This window comes from Falco naumanni, chromosome 1, assembly GCF_017639655.2.
Source record: "Falco naumanni isolate bFalNau1 chromosome 1, bFalNau1.pat, whole genome shotgun sequence".
Taxonomy (NCBI): Eukaryota; Metazoa; Chordata; class Aves; order Falconiformes; family Falconidae; genus Falco; species Falco naumanni.
In genome coordinates this window covers 53699813-53722748 of record NC_054054.1, presented here as the reverse complement: position 1 = coordinate 53722748, position 22936 = coordinate 53699813, and the positions used below count along the sequence as shown (strand labels likewise).

Here is a 22936-nt window from a genome sequence, read left to right as displayed (position 1 = left end):
GCCTGATAGCTAAATAACACTCTAATCATTTGTTTCAGCGCTTCAAGATTAAATTTTATGCATTCAATACCTGCACTAGATAAAAGCAAAAAAATGGAAAGAGATTTGATTTGGGTTCATACAATTAAGAAGGGTATCAAGGAAGCTGATCAGTTCCTCCTTCTTATCTTGTCCCTTTCTTCATGAAAAATAAAAGAGCAGTTAAGAAATAAAAGTCTGACTGAATAGCATCTAAACTTAACACAAAGAGGAAGACAAGCAAGTTCACGCAGGAGACAGGCAGCCTGCAGTTAGCTACCACAGGCAGCCAGGCAGCAAGGCAGCTGGCGGAGCTCAGTTTGGAAGAGGTGACGCTATTCCAAGCGCAAACCAACTTTCTACCACAGCAGATCCTTTTCAAAAAATGGTTGTTACCATGTGTTGTGTGTAGGGAGAGGGAACAAGGGAGGGAAATGTATAGCCTCAGTATCCATAGATGACTGGCAGAATTATCGTCACTCTTCCAGGCGATGGCCGTATAAAGGGGACAGTGTCCCCAGCTTCCCCAGCAAAGCTGTGCTAATTACTGGTGCTCAGAGCAGCACAAGGAGCTTATTGGTGGGCTTCCTGTAGGAAGAATGAAGTCTGAAATGGCTTTATGAGCACAACAGAAATGGATCTGTGGAACAGATTGCTCAGTGCTGCACAATGCACATCTCGGTGTTTGACTTCAATGAGCTCTTAGGCTGACCCTGTAGCTTGGGCTCTAGGATGAGAATGGGCAGGGCGTGCTTCAGGAGAGCACCTCCCAGGTCAGTCTCGTTTCAAAGGAACCCATTTTGGTGCCTCAAGGCTGCTCTGTGATACTAATTAAAATGTATGAAGTAGGAACAACTGGGAAAAGCAAGGTGAAAAGATGCATAGGTTCCAGGATAAGCATCTTTTTTTTTTTTTTTTTAAGTATTAATTAACCCAAATGGCCAAATAAATGTTCATGAGTTACCTAGTGCAATGCTCAGTAGGAGATACCTCCCATATATTCTCCTCAGCACAATAAGAAAGCTGTTTTTAATTTCATCTTGTTGATCCATGCTGCTGCCCAGAGGCCTCCAGCTCCGAGCTATGGGCACTGCTGTGTGGAGATACGGACATTTTCAGAGCAACCTACCAAACAGAGTGTCAGAAGTAAAATACAGAGGAAAACAGCACAATGCCGACCATCAGCTCACCCAGTTAGTGAGAGTTATGGAGGCTTCTCCTATTGCCTGGGATAACAATCCATAAGCCTGGAGCTAAATGTTTCTACCCCATTTGCAAAAAGAAAAGCAAGGGAGGTTCCATCTCACAGGATCTGATAATCCAATTAGAGCATCCCTGCAATGTCAAAGAGCCAGGTTCAAACCACTCTTCTGGATGATTTGATTTTTGCCTCTTCTATGCAGGGGATCCCTCCTGGGGGAGCTATTCATTGTGCACACAGCATTAAACATTTAGCAGGGACTGAGACCTCAGCTTCCTAGATCTCAGCTGAGTGCACTTACCAGAGGGGTATAGACTAAGTCAGACCAATTAGTATTTAACTTAGAATTGACCTGAATTGAAGCTAGCCGAACCGCTCCAACAGGAGGAATACCCATGGAGAACAGCTGATAGTCATTTATCTGGCACACGAGACAACAAAGCCTGCTTTGAAAATAGAAATTCAAGTCAGGATTTCCCCTTTCCCACAAAGCGCTATGTCATTTTGGGCACCAAGGACTGTAACCCGTAGGTTACAGGTGAACTTTTAATCCCTAATGACTTGGGTCACATTGTTAAAAAGTGTGTGGGACTGGCTATTCTGAGAAGACAGCTCTGGACCTGTGTGATTGGGGATGGGCTCCAGGTGAGGCAATGGAGTATCTGCACCCAAGTGCACCCTCCCACATTTTGGGTGAATATAGCCCTGCTGTGCAGTCCAGACCTGTCCGCTGCTCGACAAATAAATGGAACAAATGAAATGGACAAAAATCAGATTCTTGCCTCAGTAATGATACAATTCCCCAAGGTTTCTGATGCTGTCAGTCATTTCAAGATTACAGATTTTCAGGACAAAGCAGGCGGACAAATATGACATTAGTGTAAAAACGTCAGTATCTGCTGGCTGCTGTATTGTTGCAGTGACAGATACACGTTTCTGCCATAAGAGTTACAGAAGCAGACAGGTCGCACTGACAGGACAATACATATATTCTGTGGGAGAAGCTATCAGTGCCAAAAAAATGGTCCCGCTATTTCTTTACATGTGAGTGATTACACAGATAATCTTGTGCCTCTTTGAATCACAGTTTACAGGTCCTCACTGAATCATTTAATCTCAGCAGGCACTGTGTTGTTCTAGCATCCTGATGGGCATTTTCTCCCCGGCATATGTTGAAATTCCAATTTGTCCCTGCCCTGTGCCAAAAAAATTATCTAGATTATGAACTGGAGCTGTTTCTTTGCCATTATCAGCTGACATTTGAGGCATGTTAAGAATTTTCATTGTACGGTGTATAACCAATGCACTCACTTCAGCTCTGCAGTGGAGACAAAACTGTTCTGAAAAAAATACCATTTCCCCAAAGATTTGCCATAAAAACATAAACTTTCTACTAAATTTACAAGAGGTTTTATTCTAACGTTTAACATTTTAACATATGCTTTTCCATTTCTCTTCTAACTTTGGAGAGAAAATGAGGAAATCACAGAAGGCTGCTGCTTCGGAAACCGTGAAATCTCAGCAGCTTAAAGAAAGAGCTTTGCTGGGTGACATATTCAGCTTCATTTCAGATGAAGAAGTCTGAAACAGCGTGGGACTTCTCTACGCTTCTGAGTGCTGCTCATTAAAACTTAGTATAAACTTCATCCCATTTTGAGATGCTTCTGTATTAGTGCTGACTGAGGTATTAAGAAGCTGCAAAATCTGCCATACAAAATTTTGAGTAATATAAACTACTAACAGAGAAAATCTTGCTTGAATGTAACATTCAGATTACAAAAAAAAAATGTTTAAAAACCAAGAAATAGCAAATTTATGGTAAAACATCAGCCATTAATTCTCTTCCATTTGCTCAGTTATACGGATTATAACACAGGATTTCTCTGCCTGTTATTTTCTTCCATCTTTATTCCCATTGATTTTTATAAAATAAGAGCATTACAGCAAATTATCTGTAATCATAAGACTACCTATTTTTTCCCTCAAATAAAATATTATAATCCCATAAATACAGCTGGGCATGCACTACATGCACTGGATTTCTCTTGTACAGAAAACTCTTTAATTAAAAAAATCCTAATCCAAGATGGAATGGAAACCAAAAAGATAAGAGAAATTAAATTCTGAAAGAAAATCAAATGGCATGGGCCTTTTAGCATTAAAATGAAACTATTTTATCTGGAGTTTGACTTGCTGCAGGATGTTGCAGTTGCTAGAAATCCATATGAGTGCAAAATGCATTTCAAGACATTCACACAGGAAGAATCTCTTAAGATCCATTCAACACAGAGATCCCTGCCCTGCCTCACAAGGTTTCTGAGCAGAAAAATCTTGGATGCTACTAAAATGTTCTGTGAAAGTGTTTCCTGGAAGTGGAACGGTTAAATTTTTCCCTAGATATCTGATATCACTACTGTCAGAGACAAGACACAATGATCCAGCATTCCTAGGGGGGGGCGTTTCCTTGGAACCAGTAATGCTGGTCTACCCTATCTTTCTGTTCATTAAATTAAAATAATTAGGGGGAAAAATCAATCAAATCATAGAAGTGAAGTGTTCTGTCCCAAAAAGAACAGAACACTCCCTTCTCATTTAGCTTTCCAGAGCAGAACAACCAAGCACTTTCCAAAGTAAAAGGGTTACACCAGAAAACACCTTACACCCAATGGTCTCCATCAATCACTTTGATGCCTAAACCTAGCAAGTAGCAATACAGAAACTCTTGGAGCAAGACAAAAATTAACAATTTTGTTCGTACTGGACTGGATTTCCTTGGACCAATGTTTGTAAATGACCAGAAATGACATAGAAAGAGAGCAAATTGCAAAACTTCCCAAATAAATCTTACATGCTAGGGCCAAACTTAAAACTAGTCATAGGTCTTTCCAGAAAAAAATGCCCAAATTAAGATCCCTACTTTCATTGTTAGTCTCTCAATGATGTGGTCTAGTTTTGCTAAGGTGCTGTAGCTGCCGTTCATCTGCACATCCATTCTGAAAGATGAAAACAGAGGCCATGGATAAAAGTATGTGCAGATTTTTCAGTAGATGATTACAGTTACTATTAGGAAAAAATATTACTCTCTATTACGAAAAGAAAAATAATACATTAAAAAAAAAAAAAAGGAAAAAATGGAAATAAGATTTATCTGAAGGGTCTTAGAGTATTAAAGCTAGGATGCTGTAAGCACCCTAAATGGAGAAACAATTTGAAGAGTTTTCATTTCATTCTTAATACTTTTAGTCATGTGTGCTCTGTGGAAGATGTCAGTGTTTTGGGGTCTCTAGCATTATGCTTTAGTCATTATTGGTGAGTGTTTACAGTCCTTCAGGTGGAAATAAAATGTTAAATAGCCAGCACCATTGTCACATCATGGGATAAGATATTTTCCATCTCCAGAATTCAAAAGCACTGCAAATGGGTAACAGCCCAACTTTCCACAGGCAGGAATTTAAGAACTTGCAAAATATGCAGGATTTTTTCATTGAAGAATAATGCCATTACAGCTAATGGAGAAACAGAATGATTTGTTAGAGCAATTGGGAAAATTATTTCAGCTATAAATGTTGAAGGAAAAGAACAGGAACTAATGAATGTAAAACTGTCTGTGCAGCTATAGAGTTGTGCTATTGGGCTGGCCCCAGCAAATGCGATCTTCAAGAGAAAAATTTACACTCAGTTGCCCAAATATTTTTCTCCAGCAGATGATGATGAAAGAATAAAAATTAATCAAGTTGCAATCAAAATGTTGCTCAAATGTCCACCTTAAAGAGTTCCTACTGGAAAATGAAAGAACAAAACAAAATAAAGTGGATTTCCATTTCAGCCCTAGCTGCCAAACTGACCATGGGCTTGTTCTACAGGCTGTTTCAGATAAAATGTGGTTTTAAAAGCCTGTAAAAGAGGAACAGGCAGACAGGATTCCTTTCCTTTATGTGAGCACCATCTGACCATGCTGGTGCAGCAATTCTACTTCTGACTTGAGCAATATTTAATTAATGTACATAGCTTCAAAGATGAGGGTGAAGAAAGTTTATCTCCAACACTGAGATGGAGAACTTATCCCCTCTCCCCACTCCTCTCCAAATCCAAAAGAACCCTGGGCGTTTGGTATCTCTGCCCTGGCACAGGAGACAGGGTGCTGGGCCTCCTCATCAGGAACACCCTGGGCACTGGGTGAATGCAGTGATATGTCAGTTTGCATTCACAAGAGACAGATAAGTTAGAAAGAAAATTCAGAAACCAGGATGATCTCAAGTTTTTGGGCTCTGGAGGCAATTGACAAGTCTGAAGAACACGGTGTAATGCCTCATAGAGTAGGTAGTTGGAAATGCTTTTTCAGGCTTAAAAAAATGTTATACTCTAAAGAAGGAAAAAAAATGGTTTATTTTTGCAGCCAAGCCTTACACATCAGGAAGAAAATAAATTAGCAATGGACATTTTACACTCCTGTGGGTGAATCCCCCATGTATGAAGCACCCACAAATAAAAGCTTCGCATCCATTTTAAACTTCACTTTTTTAGGTGCTGAAACTTACTGAAGCAAAAATACAGCAATGAACTAAAGTAGAAGGAAGCAGACTGAAGTTGTTAAGGGACTAACAGCATGGCCATTGCCTAAGGACAGAAATAGCTGATGGATGATACCACAACAGCCAACAGACAAATCCTCATTACAATTGTAAATTTTGTGTCCCAGACAATTTACTCTCTTCACTATCATCCCTACACTCACTTTTTGCAGCAGCTGCACTACCACCTTTCAGCGCTGGCACAGTTTGCTTATCCTGTATCGCTGGCATAGACCATAAGCTCCAAGATTGTCACTGTCAAAGTAAAATGATGGTTCTGGAGGAACATCGTGGCAGAGGGACCAGAAGTAATGTCCAGGTGTGCACTGGCCAGCCTACAGCTGACAAGAAAGGCTGCCTAGTGGGGGATTTGTCTGGGGAAAATAAACAGCAGAAGGGAGCACCTGCCCATGAGCAGATACAGCGTACAGTCCACATTGCATGGTGGAGAGAGGATGCACAGCCACAGTGTGGCTGGACTGTACTCTTGTATCCTTGGTTCACAGGAAAAAGAAGTCTTCAAAAGAATACAGTAGCATTTGAGCAGAAAACTGATGGGAAAATTAGGCACTCAGAAAAAAACACAATTAAGTTTGACCCAAAAAAATATCCTCTTGTCTGTTGATGTGATATGGAGAAATACTGTGAAATGGGGACAATGGACACCGACTGTGATTGTATATGTCTACTCAGGAATGTGGGTACGGTGACTGGTCATGGGTGCGATGTCTGGTCACACAGGCACACAGCTTTGAGGAGACAACTACAGTTTTGAGGAGACACCTGCCCCTCTTCCTCTAACAAAGGGGCTATTTAAAAAAGAATGAGAAAAGGATGAGAGATATTCCAATGCTATCTAGAGGGAGGGAGTGCTAAGTCTCCTTGCTGGAGAAGATCGGATGGTCACAAGAACATGAATCACCTACAAACCGGCAAGACCACCACATTCCAGGCAAAGGACTGATAAGCTAATTAACATACGAAGCGGGGTTTAGGTAACGAATATGTATAGGTGTTAATTGAATATTCATTTGTTTTATTGTATAAATGTGAGATGGTTCCTCACTTCGGGCATGCACGCTTGTGGAGGAGCGATCCCCCGTGCATCTGCACGCAATAAACATGCCTACTTTATAACTTTTGAGTTATAGAGTCTAATTCCGCACGTCAGATGCATAAAAATATGTGGTCGCATGCTCTTCTCCACCCAGCACTTTTTTTACATATGGTCACATAATTACAGACTGTATCATAAAGCACACCCAAAAGTATGTCCAGGCAATCTTTACTCCTCCTTCCCTAAGCATCTGGTGGGTTTATTTGCAACCTATAGAATGCTTTTTATATGTAGATTGGTGTGGCTCACATTACAAATAGGTGAAACAATATAACATGCAGAGCTAACTTCCAGTCTGCTGTAAACTCACTGGAGTCACTAGACTAACACAAGTTGCAAACGTGGTCTGCATATAAAAAAAGAATGTTTTTTTTGCAACTCATGTGTATTCCATAAAGCACGGAGACAGACCAGCTCTATGGAATCAACTTAACTTACCTTCCCTTAAAAGTAAAGTGGTGATGGTAACTATCTAGCTGCTTGATTAATGAAAATAGTCTTCAGTGTGAAGCCTATGACTAACATTTTCAATAGATCTCTCTTTATTGATAAATTATCACATATCTCCAAGCATGCTATAATTAGGTAATAGGGCAGAGCTGTAAATCTAATTCAATTTTTATTGATGTACCTCAGCTTTATATCCCATCTTGCAGGGCCACTAGAAAACCAAATGGTTGTTTTTATACCTGTCTAATTTCAGAGCAATACATCCACTGCACTCATAGAAATCTTCCGGCTACAAGCTATGGCTGAGTGCATTAAAGAGGGAAGCAATTACTCTTGGACCATTTTTTACTTCTTCACCTCTTTCTGTTTGTTATGTCTTCTAAGCTCACACGAAATAGAGACAAAATGAGAAGGTACTTTCTCATCACTTAGATGTTGCTGCCTGAGCTTCTGTTTCCAAATTTGATTGAGCTTGGATTCCGCTCACCTATAAATTCATTGATATGTTGAATCTGCCTGAAACACAGAGAAGTGTCTGTGAAAGAATGGCCTATCTCAGGTTACTGAGGTCCTGAACAAAAAGGTATCAACTTCCCTGTTCCAGCTGGAAGGATTGAGTCTCCGTTTTTTGTTTGGGGTTGTTAGCCCTTGGTTTATAAGAAGTGCTGCAGTTTGCTCATGTGCTCAGCCAGGTAACCTGAAAAGAATTAAAATTCATCACTGGGATCTAATTATCTCATTCTGCATGTCATTTTGCACAGTTCAGGAGGAGCAAAAAATAAAATAAATAAAGGTTATAAAAATTTGCACATTGGAATAGAAAAGTTACTGATCCAGACACCCCTCAATTCATTTCACATAGAAGCAGCAATGACCTGAATAATTTTAAAGGTGAAATTCAAAGATGAAGCAAACTTTTGACTAATCATAGCTTTACGTATTGCCCCAAACCATGAATCAAAGTGTGTTTGACATTCAGGTTCCCCCTCCCAATGGCAGAGTTTCAACTAACAAACATTTTCTTCATTACTCTCCATGGTTCTTTTGCCTTTTTCTGTGCTGGCCTCTGCCCACAGCCTAATCATCTCCCCAGGTTGCTCTGTGGCTAATTAGGGTCAGCCACTTAGGTAATGTAAAATGATTTATTCTGCAGACTTGGAAGAAGCCAAGACAATGCCACACACCCACCAGCTGAGAACCTGGGCACCCTGTACATCTATTTTTCTCAAGCACTGGGCTCCTGTAGCTACCAAGATTCTTGGGTAGTAAGTTCAAAGGGAAACGTCAAATTCAGTTTGACTGTATTAGCTTCTCAAATGTTACAATATATTGGTATTTCCTTACAATGGCAGATTTCCAAAATTTAATTTCTGAATGACTAAGTTCCTTCTGAGAATTGGATGGAAATAAGTTTTATCTCTTGTATGAGTGCAGAGAGGTGATTTTAGTTTATTAACACCAAATATTTAACTTTTCCTTCATATGACAGTAAGCAAGCTGAAGACTTCTTGATAAAACTGGATTTCTTTAACAATCTATAGTCAGTCTGCTATTATTTCACTTCAAGTATTGATTTGTTTCTTTTTCTGAGTTGCCTGTTGTCTTTCAACTATTCTTTGCCTATTGCTTTTTGGGAGTCTTGTATATGTTTTCCACCAAACAGTTAAATTTAAGGGCTGATTTACAGATAAGTCAGACTCTTTAAAAGCTGTGGCTGTTGGCCATCAAGCTGTCTTTCTCAGAGCCACTAAAATTGTGTTCCATTCTGTTGCTATGTCTAACTGCTTGTGCACTGAAATATATGCTCCTTAAGTTATGAGATGTCAGAAGTCATCAAAGTAAAGGATTATAGGTATTAATAAGAAGCTGCTGACAAGATGGCCATTGGCAGAAAAAAAAAAAATCACCCTCTCATATAAGACATAGGAGACTGGGATTTTACTTGCTGGATAGAAAGGCATATTATAGATAGGAAATAATTTTTATTTGCCATTTTATGATCTGGATTCTATTATTTCAAGACTTGTAAACTGATAAACAATAGCAATAAGAGAGGTCTAGGCATTCTGAGTAATACTGCAGTGCTTATGTTACGCTTTCTTAGTTTGCAGGAATGTATGTTCTGCTTTCATCACAAGGTAAATCTCAGGCTTTGCCTAATTTATGGAAAGATAAAACCATCACTGGTTAGAACCAGCAAGCTTTTTCAGAGAAGAACACAATATATCCACAAAATTCCATATTTCTCAATTGACAGTACTAGATCATTTGAAAAAAAATGGCTGTTTCCATATGGTCAGCATCTGTTATGCTCCATGTCACTACAGAACATGTAAGATTTTTTCCTTTAGCATTTGCTAAATCTGACCCAATTTCATTTCAAAAATCAAGCAGATGCACATCTTAGATGAGAGAATCTTCTTTATACATGCTGTCAGAGAAACCTGTACTGATCATCTCTTGTATTCAATACAGCTGAATAACTTGGCCCCTTCTACATGCGGATCCCAACTTACCTTATTTCAGTTTGCAGGGGCACTGTCCTTTAATGAAAACCACTTTGGAACAGAAGATATTTTATATCCTTTACTTATTATTAGCTGATTTCATTGGCCAGTGACTGTGCAAAATACCTAAGAATTTCTTTGGTCAAGGACAGCTTGCTAAACTTGTGAGACAAACGAGATAATATGGGAAAACTGGCATGCCCAGGATCCCATGCTAGGTCAGGAGCAGCACTACCTCAGCCTGTCCCTATGTCCCAGCTCAGTCCTCCATCTCCTTGCCTAACATCTCTGCTGAGGTACAAGTAAGTGGCAAGCTTACAAGCCACAGTTACTGATCTTACATCTCTCAAAACCATGAGGCCTTTTTGTAATTTACTTGATTATCTTCACATGAAAGCTAATCACAGCAGTGAACAGTTCCTGTTTTACCCATTAGCATCATCTGATTTTCAAACTTCAAGCCTAATTTTTTGTCACTTCAAGTATCGTAAAGTTTCCCCTTTGATAAAATATGGGTGACAGAAATAGATGTGAAATATGTCTGCTGTATTAGCAGACACAGCATATTTTTTGGCTTCAGTGAGTTCTAAGCATGGCAAAGCAGTAAATCCTTTGTTTATATGAAATGCATTTTCAACCAAAATGCCTTATTATCCCGTTTATTGGGTCACTTTCACCTCTTTTATACCATTGTTATCCCACTTTCCCCAGGGAATCACTGCTGATTTGAAGCAGTATTAGATAAAGACGAGGATATACCATACCTCAGAATGACTTCAAGTTTCCTCGATTTTGTGAAAGGTTGATTTAACGTTAGATCATCTCTTAAGATCTTTTCATAAAATTGAAGTTCTACTGAAATACCATGTTTTGAGATAATGGCGTGCCTTAGAAGTCATGGATTATGTGTATCATGTAAGATATTAAACCTGTCAAGGTGTTGTTTTTAATATGTCTTTTAGTTAAGACCATATCTTGACATGAATTATTCCTAGCATAGCTTCTCACACACTGGTTCAGCAAGCAATCATCCACTACATCCATCATTTCTGTTTCTGTCTCACCATATGTCTCAGAGGGGGTGGAGAGGGGAAGTTTCCAGTTAATCATTTTTTTGCATTTGGTATGCAAATCACTTAAAACTGAATGATGTGGCAATTTCAAACAGTATTGTCCTAAGAAAGACTGAAGTTTTAGTACTAAGTTTGATAGGTTTACTGGGTGCGGTTTTTTTGCTTGCATTTTAACAAAATTTTACAGCTAGAAAAAATTCTCATGATAATCTCTAGCCTATTTCCTCCTCAGAGATATGTTTGCAAAAATTGGTTTTATTTTATCTTAGCAAAAGGCTTCTGCTTGTAATATTTCAAACCTTCATCTGTCCTTGGCTGCCATGACATTCATCCATCTGAAAAAACAGGGAAAAAAGCGCCAGCTGAGTGAATGCTACTTTAAGTAAATTCGTTAGACAGGCATAAAGGGTACTGTGCTCACTGAGACTGCATTGGCAGCCACATCCTTGAAGGTCTTGTGACTCCTACAGGCAACGGGTAACACAGGGCAGCAGGACTCATGACAGGACATTTGAACAATAGCGCTTTTGCTTCTAAGAACAATCTGTTTTCTTCAGCCGTGAACTAATCCACAGAACAGTGGCACTGCGTAGGTTGCTCTTGGCTCTCTGAAGATGCATATAATGAGATAAACAATGGTTTGTTAAGTTTTGGATTAATTTCCCAACCTCATGAAAAGCTCCATATACTGCTTCTCAATACTGGGAATTGTCCAGCCATAAATGCACATCAGTAAAGCACAGAAGGCTCGAATTTAGGCAACAGAGCAGAGCCTGAATAAAATCTTTGCACAAAACCAGCAAGGCACTGGGACCCGAATTTCTCAGTTGTATAAGCCAGATGTCTGTGCAGTCAGGCCTCAGCCAAACACAGAACAAGACGAAGATGTGGAGAAGGGACATTATGAATATCTATCCTTCCAAGTGTTTTCTGACAGGTCAGTGCTGCGTATAGACTACCAGGTAGTGTCTCAGGCTGCCTGCAGATAGTAGCAAGGATCCATGGAAGCTATCATCACCGACAACAACTGGTTTGAATTTCATACTTTCTCTGCAATTAAGACACATTTTATAAGCAGCTCTTTGTTTTGTGGGATCATCAGGTCAGCTTGGAGCTTAGCTCATGAGACAGATACAGCACCTTACTGAGCATGTTTTCATCTTTCCATTCAGCATGAAAAGCTTCATACTTCTAATAAGGGTTCCTCCTACACAGAGCATTTATGCACAATCCAATTAAACAAAAAGTGGAAACAAAGAACATAGGGTCAGATATTTTTTTATGTTATCCAATGATTTTCCCGTATGAAAGTGTGCAGATGTGTAAGAGCAGGTATGGCAGGCAGATTTCCTTCTGCCAAGTGACTATACAAACTACTAGATGATACAGTCATATTTCCTCTTGGTCCCTCTTTGATCTGTTGAATTTTGAAGGTTTTTCTGCACAGTGGAACAGCTTCAGTCAGAGAGATGATAGATGCTCTCTGTCCTCTCACACCCCACCCCAGCTCCTGTACCAGCATCGCAGCAGTTGGGCCTCTCATATGGGGGAGAGGTGAGAGGTTTGGATTTGAACTTTCTCCAGCAGGGCAGGACAGAAATACAAATTTCACTGTATAATTAAATATATAAATATATATCAGGCAGCTGTGGAGTTTAGGTTTCCCCATATGTAACTGAGAACTGAGAAAACAACTTTGAAATTACAGTTTCAGTATATGCACTTTAGCTTTGCCTATATAATTTTTGCAGGAGATCCTCTCATTGTGTCCTGGAAAGCCATCCCAGTAATTCCTGAACTGCTACAAATGCTACATTCCTTGCTTTCAAGAGAGAAGTGGCTGTCTCTCAAGATTCCTGGATATTACCAGTGACCAAATCTTTCAGCTAAGAGTATTTCTGTTATTCAGAAACAGGAGGTCTTGTGTCTGAGTGCCTGTGACAGCAATTCTGTCCAGCATAAAGTAGTTCTTTAGAGCTAAGCTGTGCCACTGTGCCCAGCAGTTGTTACATTTCCCTGGCACACTGACACTTTGAAGCTGGCCCTGAATGCTCCTGAGTGGCAGCCTGGAGATCCAAACCTCTGACTCTTGTTACCTTCTGTTTCACTGAAACATATTTGGCTGATGAACAGGTAGTCGATGCCCTCCACAGATACCTGCCTGGGTCCTCCCGCCTGCGGTCACTGAGGCACTAACAGTCTCGTTAGTGAGCCACGGCTCAAAAACCTCCGATCAAAACTTCTGCGGGTCATGAGACATGGGTCTCAAAGTATTTGCCTTTCAGGTGTACAGCAGGCAGATGCAGAGCAGCCTGAGGCAGAGGGGGTTTCTCCCACAGGATCCCTGTGCTATATGGAGGAGAAGGGTGTACCATCTTTGTCGCGGATCAGTTGGAAAACTACTACCTTGCTTCTCTAAAAAAATGTGATTCTTTTTTACTTTACTGTTAGAGTAGCCTGTGGATGTGACCCAAAGCTTGATTCATCTTTTACAAAAGGAACAAAGAACCAGATATGGATGGAAAAGGTAGAACAGTCTTTGGCCAGGAACCTCAGCTGAGGAAGGCCTGTGGATGGCTCCATTTCACAGCACTCCTAAGGGAAAAGGACACTTCTTTAGCTGAAAAAAAAAATGACTGCTCTCTCAAAACCATATATTTTGTTTTCCCAGGGTAACTGACAGACATTTTACAATGGCAATAAAGTTTTAATTTAAAGCATCAATGATGCAATCTTTCAAGAGGTAATGCTTGGTTTAGTCTCTGGCAGCTCTTTGGTCCAAATCTCTTGGTCTTCACTTTTCATGGGTCATTAATGAAGAGATGAACTGCAGAAGAGAAACTTGATCCATTAAATCCATGCCATCAGTTCTTTTGTCCTCTTTATCAATCGTATCCCAATCCAGGTAGTGACTAGAATTTTCCATAAACACCTACTGCTTGTTCCATTTTTCTTTCCTCTTCAGGCAATTGTTATTTTAGTCTAAGCATAACTTTTGCCTACAAAACCTTGTAGGCATGGAGAGGAAACTTGCTACGCATACTGATATTTTATTGACTCATTTTATTTCTCAAAAAACGCTATGACTTTGCATAACTCTTGATCTGGAATGTATTGTTTTGTTGCCTAAAGAAACATTAATCATAAATTCAAGAAAGACAGGGGAACAGAAATAACAAAGATGAAACCAGTACAAAAAATGCATAAAACATTGGAAAGATGTAAACACATTCACAAAACATGCCTGTTAAATCCTAAGAATATCAATGATTTTATAGAAATAATTGCTTACATGCTAAAGCAAAATGTTTCTGATCATGACTGTTGTATTCTGTTTTGATAGCCCAAGATATTCTACTGTCTGAAGCATCTGAAGCATTGAAGTAATTTTCCTTTCAAAGTAAAAAGTAATATCAGATACATAAATAGAACTAACAATAAAGGCTTTTTCTACAAAAAAAAAAAAAAAAAGAAAGAAAAGAAAACTGTTAGAAAAATCTTGAGTAACTTATTTTAAAGAAAGACAATGAAACCAGATTTTCTTTTATTCTGAAAAAAAAATGCTATGAACATTTTTAGCATAAATAGATATTCATTTTAAAATCTCTTTACTTGACAAGCTATTTTCTTTGAAATATGAACCCAGAAAATTCTCAACCATTTCAGTATCTAAGATCCTAAAAGGTAATAACTTTTGCTTGGTGGCAGTTTCTCTGTGATAGCCATTTTGCTATGTTTAATACTGTGTGAGTTTCTTACGCTTGCTTATCACCTTAGAATTTGCAACTTATTTAACAATGTTAAGGAAAGACAAAAATTGTCTTCCAAATACAATGGAGGACACTAAAACACACAGACATGGTCAAGCCAAAGCTTCAAAAACATCTACTCTATTTTGGATGCTTAGTTTTAATTCATCCAAGCTAAGCACAGGAAAGACAGAGGATCTGAAATTAATGGGTCTGTGTTAATGACTTTATCAAGGACATGGAGGAAACTGCAGAAGCATACAAGAATTTACTGCAGAAGCACACATGAAGTCTGCCTTCCCCTTCCCACCACAGTGTGGTGGGAGGGTCAGTCAAAACTGTCACTTGTCCTTCCTCACCACCCTGACAGAGGGTAATTTATCCACACCAATGGCAGAAGGAACCAACAGCTGTTATAAGGGACTGGTCAAAATGTCTCCGACCTTGTAAAAACTGTCCAGTCCCAGAATCTACTTAGAGGTTGTAAGGGACATGGTCCTTCTGGTGAAGGTCCCCTTTTCTACTGGGGCAGGAGGTCCTGGGCATCGGGTTGGGAGAAGCAGGACAGAATTGCTTGCAGAGCTGTGGTGGCTGACACCACCAGCATCCTGTTATGTGGCCAGAGTCATGAAGGATGCATGTAAGGCAGCAAAGGAAGAGTGGTGCCCGTTTTCTCTTCTGGTGTCTCTTCTGTATTCACACACTCCTGCCTGTATGTTTCAGCACCAGGTCCTTAAGTCCATCAGGTTTATCATTTAAATCTAGGGGGTCTAGCACTTTTACCCAGCACGGAGGAGTTCAGAAAATGCACACCAGAAAAATTTGCTTCCGATGTTAAGAAAAAGAAAGAGAAAAGGATTACAAAAGCAGTGAAAACGTAATCAAAGGATTTACCCATTCTCTACCTGTGTCGCCTGTAGATTATTTGGATGGATTTTGGCTACAGGGAGTCAACTATTTTGACTGTGTGTACAGTAAGGACTGCACAAACAGGCAGAGTCTCCATTCAAATAATATAAACAACCTCTCATTTCCTTACATTACACAGCAGTACCACAGGTACATGACCCAGTTTGCTGCATAGCTTACCTGCTTCCATGCTTCATCCAGCATTCTTCTTCTGTAGGAAATTGAGCCCACAGTCTTCTTCAGCCTACAGATCTTCCTCTCAGAGGCTGCCAACATCTCATCAGTTAAGTCAGGCTGCCAACCAAAAACCAGTACATTTCTTTCCTGAAGCTAAAGGTGGGGGGGGGGGGGGGGGGGGGGAAATCAGCAATGAAACTTAAATTATGTGGTTTATCCCATTTATTAACTGCTAAATTTCATTGTAAAGAAGTTTCTAGTCTGTATCACTGTTTCTTTTTTCCTTCTTCCCTACAAAGACATGAGTAATTTACATTCTATCTGATGTGGCACTGACCTGTAAAAACCACAATGAACGTCTTTAACAGAAAGAAGAGAAACACCAAATGAATGTATATTTGTTTTTGTCTCAGAATATGCACACACACACACACACACACGGAGTTTTCAATGCTGCTTAACTAAAACAAACCTTCAGACCCCCAGCAGCAACGAGACAGTCACTTCTCAGTAAGAATCCAAATGGATATTACAGAGCTGGACTACTTGTGCTTTTGAGATGTAAATATCAAAATTGCTTTTTGAAGAAGTAAAATGTAAAAGCAGTTAAAGTTCAGGATTCCATTTTTTTCCTCTTCTTTTGATAAATGCATTTACATATTAATTTTCAGTGTTTTCAATTTTCTTCAGTGAAAGCCTGTATCTCTGGATGAAAAGCACAATAATAAAACATTCTCCACTCCATAATTTTCTTGTAATTCACAGAAATGATCTGAGGGCATATAGCTCATGACAATATATATTATAGTGTTCAGTGCAGAGAACTCAATTGTTAGGGCTGCAATTTCAAACATATGTATATTAATGAACTGGCTGTGGCTTCATTTTAAATTCCTATAGACTTTTTTGCTGACACAGAATCATCACCGCTGTAATCTTACAAATCTGCAAAGAGTGTCAGAACCATGCATGTTAGTCCATTTATTCAATCAATATACATGTCAGTGCCAATTACACTGCAGAAATCCATATAATAGTTCTAGGTTTTTAAAGTCTGTATGGCACCATGGATTGTGAAAGGAACAGAATGATGCAACGTGCCATGTCTTACATTATTTGGCAAAGCAGCTTGGCTTTATTTATAAGAACATACTATAAATCCTATTCTGCCTTCCTTGTAATCAGTTCCCTTCCTGCACTCAAAATGATAAAGCAGATTTTGCTAATGTAAAAAAAAGGTCCAAACAAACACTGGAAATGTTAGTGTCTTTATCCATAGCATGGGACAGATTTTAGGTACACACCTTAATCACTGGCTACTAGAAATTGAAGAAAAAATCATTGTAACTTGCCAAACAGACAACAGCATCTACAGTTAACAACTGTTCAATGCAGTACCCATTATAAAATGTAAGATTGGTGTGCAGAGCTATAAAAAACATACAGACTCTATTCTCAAAATAAAAATGGCACATCAATAAATAAGTTGAGAAACCACAGGATAAGGCAAAATACATAGGAGGTCAACAAAAATCTGGTAGATAAAGCTCAGAAGAGAGGCTGAAAAACAGCACAGGATGGAGAATGCATTCAGCACTGACAAAGAATATAGAGACAGGCTGCAAGTAATAACAGGCTTCCTTGGGGGAACCTGCGATTTCATCTTAGCATGGAGAGCTTGCCGCCGTAGGGAAGTGTCCCTCTGCCCATGCTAAGGAAGCCCAGGGAGCCATTTGAAGGCTTGCTCTTTGGGGAGGCTGCATTCTTCTTTATTGCAGATACTGCAATGGGGGGGGTTCCTGCTTGCAGCAGACACCTTGCCCTGCTCACATTCATTTCTCTTTCCCTCTCTAAAGCTTTATTCCTCCCTGCCCAGGTTTGCAGAAGCTCCCACCAGCACTCCTTGCACCCAGTTTATTTACGTCTTCTGATCAAATTTCATTTTTCAGACTTGGTCAGCATTCTCCTCTCCACATGGCTGTCGGGTCTGTAATCCTATTTCAGTGCAGAGAGATGGGACTAAGGTGGGCCGATAGCCCTCCCTCCTTCAGCTCTGATGCTGCTGAAGGCATTTCCCACAGGTGTACTCCTCCACCTCCACATCATCCCATCTGAGGAGAAGAGAGTCTCTTTTAGAATAGGAGGTGAAAAAGCCTGGCCTTAGCAACCCAGTGACTGAAAGCTAGCTGTTTTGTGGAACTATGTCTAAGGACAAGCATCAGGAAGATCTATTTAAGCTAAAAGTTAGAACTAGCACTAACCAAGGCTGTAAAAGAGGCATGACCCCCATCATACTGGAAATGAGCACACACCAAAAAAAGGTTGGTCTAAGAGTCTAACTTTTTTTTAGGAGAGAAGTCAACAAACATAAGAAAAAGATTATGTAATATTCTTCCTTGCTCAAATCTGGAGTGTCCCCAGACCTGATACAAATGATACAATTTCAAGCATGAACATCATATGAAGAGTAAAATACTTATAAACAAGAGGAAAGCATATTCACTTCTACAGTAATTATTCCTCATTATTTTTACATAATTATACATATTATTCTAAACATAATATATGTATATTTATTGACACAGTGACATTGTCAACATATTTTTCCTGAGAAAGTGTTTACTGAACTGGTGCTGAAATCTGAGTATTTTAGTGGAATTAAATATGTTGCACTTGTTCACTCACAAGTTCATGTCCTTCACGTTTTTGGAAACTTAGTCAAGATTGTCGTGTTCACTCATCCTAAATTTATTTGACCTTAATCCATGCTTGATGATGCACTGAGAAAGCCAAAAGGGACATAACAGGCATAATAAGAGATGCGCCTCACGGCAGGGAGTAGTTTATTCTAATGATTATTTATAAACCCCTTCAGTTCCCCAAGATGTGCTTTAGCAGTTGATTCTAGTTTTTTTCAGCATTTTAGAAGCTGTTCCTAATAATATGGCAGACTTTTCCAGCTGTTAGCATTGGTTAAGTTTCTGAATAATTTTGTATCAGTTGTGATACTAAGAGGAGATACTTGCCCCTAGTCACAGCCCGTACCGCCAAAGAAAGGGAACTTCACTGCCAAACACCTACTGTTAGTACAAGCAGGCAGTCAAGAAGCTCTCTGTTAAAACTCCCTTTGATTTTTGTAGATTTTTTTTTTTTCCAAGTTAAGGCTGCAGGACTTGGCTGTGAGTTTGCAAGTGCCAAGCAGCCTAACTGAGTTTTACTATTCCATTACTCATGTGTCTCTATTTTTCCTCAAACCCTTTATATAGCCACCACAGTTTCTCTGCAACTTTCAAGAGATGGATGAGCCAAAAAACACCTCTTCAGCAATACCTGTAGCACTTGCCAAGTGCCAAGTCATCTATTTTATGTAGGACGTAAGCAGTAGCTCTGTGTGCTAGACTGCAGGCCAACTGTCCTGTAAATAAATCCTGGTCTTTCCAAGTTGACCCTCTGTGCACATTTAAACACTTCATCCTGCAGGACTCGGGGCTATGAGAAGCTATGAGAAGGTGTCTGGAGCCACAGACAGCCCTGCAGTGAGCTGCTGCAGACATCAGCAGGCATGACTTCCTGGAAAAGTTAATTTCCAAAGTCAGGATTAGAATTTGACCACTTCTGCCTCTGACCAGGAGGTCACTGCTCTCTCCTCTTGCCCAGGTTTGACTCTGGGATTACAGGAGCTGACGTTTCCCTCGCTGTCCTTCTTGGCAGCTAGCTGCAACGGACGGTGAGTCCACAGTGGGGTACAGAGGACAAGGGAAATAAATAGCAGGATAAACCAAGGCTTGCTCTTACTTGTATATCGTATTCTCCACTACAAATATTTGGCAGAGATGTTTGTTTCTTAGGAACCACTGAAGCTATTTGCACGCTGCTTGTACCGCAAAACAACTGATTGTTCTATTCACAGGCAGGGCTAATTTACCTTTCTGCCAAAGCGATTTTCATAGAAAACAGAGTTTTAGACAACAACTTCAAAAAAATACCTACTTTATAGAAAGACACAACCGACAAGCAGACGTCCCTAACCCCAGTCCAAAAATGTAGCTTTGTGCAGGAGTTTGAAAAAATCTGTAATGGTGAGGAGAAGGAAATCACTACATCCTTTCAGGATTACTTTTTTCTCTCCCAGCACCTACTTGTCCAAGAGGCTGGATCCTGCAGGATGACACCAATTGCTGTGGTTTCTTGGCACACTGCCGGGTCACTGCTGGCCCGACAAGGTGAGATAAACTACGTTGTGCTGACTAGCAGTCCCAGCCAAGTGCTGTGACCGTTACATGCACAGACACTGAGCATTCGACTTCCAAAATCCTGCGGGATTTTACAATATTGTTTCAGTAGCGGCCACCCAGTGACATTCTTCCAAGATCAGGTTGCTCCCCAAGGGGACACGCAAGTTGCTATGCCACAACAAGCTGCAGGAATGGGCTTACAACATGGAAATAGCTACCACAGTCAAAGTGCAGTCCTGCTCCCACTGTGGCTGGCTGCAAAACTACCTGACTTGAGCAGAACAGGCATGTAAGGGACTGAATTAAGCCCACTCCCTCTTCTGCAGCACAGCCACTTCCCTTGTATTCCCCCTTCCCATTTAAGCTCAGGCACAGAAACTTCTCACCCAGCTAAGGATGGTCCCTTCAACCCACAGCCTGTGCAGAACTCTCAAGCACATCTGAGCTGTGAGTGCCTGCCCTCCTCGTGACCTTCTGCAGCCCACAGTACCATGCCCTGGCTTATCCCAGGTACAGAGCGAAAGGAAAAAAAAAATCTTAGAGTAGGCTTTAGTTTCCTTAGTCTGTATCTTCTGGATTTGGTGGGCTTTTCTGCTTGCAGTTGAGCTGACTTTCACAGCAAACAGCATAGATTAAGTTCTGTGCTCTGAGCAGGGATTTCTCATTTCATACATCATTTATAACTTTCTGCAGTGATTCCACAAAGTCAGTATCTCTCCATAACACAAAGATGAGAAGGATGGAAAATATAGCTGAAAAAGTGACAAACCTGCAAATTGCATTTGTGTAGGGTTCTGGTGCCACAAAGCTTCTACAGCAATTTTGTTGAAACCTAGCAAATTCAGTATAAATAAATTTGCAGTTTAGGAAAGTTATGCATTTATGGATTTCAGCAAAGTGCCATATTACAGTTTAGCAGAGATGCTAAATATCTCTCACACAAAATGGAAATGAAATCTGCTGTTCTATTTTGTCAGATCAGGTCTTTGCCTATGGTATGCTGGGCATAGATTTCACTGTTCTTCCCTCACAGAAGTTGCAGTAGCAATGAAAAATCACACAAACAAAACCCACTTTTGCAAAGGTTGCAAACACTAAGAACATCAGATTACTTTGTAACTGGCAAGCGATGTCCTTTTTCATTTTTTGTTTATCTAGGGTATTCCATCCGTCACTCATTACCAGAAAGTGAACAGGGGCTACTATGCAAGAACCCCAGTACATTTTAGTGACATCCTGATCCCAGTGAAGTACACAGCAAAAATCCCACAGGTTTTGTTAGAGCTACAAACTGCTCCGTTTTACCGAGTACTTGTTTTCATAGTCAGAGCCAGTTACCAAAATGCTGGTCCTGATACCACTTTCATAGCTGGATAATCACAATTTACTATGACCTAAACTAGTAAAGTCAGAATGGTGTAAATGAGAGGAGAACTGAGGCCATCTGCTGTGAATTTCCAGACACGAAAAGGGAACTGAAGAAGTGATTTTCTTACCAGCCTTCAACTCCTAATGGGCAAAGTTTTACAAAGAAAAGTCCTATCGTGCCTGTCACCCATATTTAACTGTACTTTAAGTCAATAGGAAATAAAGTCAGTGGTATGCACACACTCACAAACACACACATATGAAAACATAAAACTGAATTCAGGTTGAAATTATTTTCATTTCAGTACCGTGTATTGCCATCAGACAAAGAAAGAATATATATTCTCTGTCTAGCTCTTCCAAAGGAAATAATACCAAAGGTTTAAGAACATGCTTTGGCTTCCTTCCTGATAGGATTTAAAATGTTCTTTTCCAATGTAAGTGCAAAACCAAACATTAAGGTTGAGAATCAAGCACACTAGTCACGCACATTCAAAACTGATGTAAAAAACCTGGACCTGCTGAAGCCAGTGGCACAACTCCCATTGACTTCCATGGGGCCAAGATTCCATCCGGTGTTCCTAGGAAAACACGAAACTGGCCACATTATGTATCTCATTTAATGGACTACGCTAACAGGCATGATTTATTAAGATTTACATTCAACAAAGAAATCGATTGAATTGTGGAAAGTATTTAAATTATTGTATCTGTAACAATAGGACCTCTAAAAAGGTAGCATTCAAAATCTTGGTTTTGGTCCTGCCTGAATTGTTGCTCACCAAGGAAGTACTGCAGTAAGGGAATTTTGAACTTGATTTCCCACTTTTCCCCACAATAGAACAGCAAAGGTATCACCTAACATAGGAGTCCTATCAAAAGGTTCTTTAAAAAACAAATGAAAAAGACTTTAAATCAGAACATATTAAGGCACAACATGTACAGAGACAAGTAAATTATTTTGTTACTTTTCTCAAACAAATTCCCTGCTCATTTTTAACCCAATTACAAGTCTATTGGATGCCAGTAAAATTTGGATCCAAGTTTTTCTGCTAACAAGTGAAATTGTTTGGATAGTAAAGTCAGAATTTCTAACATCTTAATCATGTTGCTTTCTGACTTTTTCAATAAAAAAAAGTAATTGGATACATTAGAACTGTGATTCTTCAAAGTCCAAAACAAACATAATAAGAAAATATCCATTTCTTTAGGGAAAAGTTTAGTATAAGAATGAAACCAATAGGATTTTGTTGAAATAATTTCAAAAGCCTATATCAGTTAACAGATTAATCTACTTTCTGTAAGTTTTGCCGCATCTTAGGTAGTTTTATAGGAGGACTGGATTTAACATATTCTATAAAATACATAATCATAACCTTAAAAGGTTATGAATTTCTTGTCACTTCATTGTGGCCAGAACAGACAAACAGATCGTTTCATTGGCTTTCGTGTATTGCAGTGCTGGAATATCTTACTCATTTTGCTTTGTCCAGTACCTTCATTTGGCCTCAAGCATCTCAGTAAGCGAGTCGCATTCCCCTGCGACCCTGCATGAGCACTC

At 39.7% G+C, this 22936-nt stretch overlaps 1 long non-coding RNA gene across 2 annotated transcripts in view; it reads right to left on the bottom strand.

The window, feature by feature from the left end:
• Positions 1-22936, bottom strand: part of LOC121088347 — a 46622-nt gene that overhangs the window by 9712 nt on the left and 13974 nt on the right. For both annotated transcript variants that reach the window (XR_005827926.1, XR_005827925.1), the window contains one exon: positions 15776-15889. This is a non-coding gene — a long non-coding RNA (uncharacterized LOC121088347). The remainder of the gene's footprint in view (positions 1-15775; positions 15890-22936) is intronic.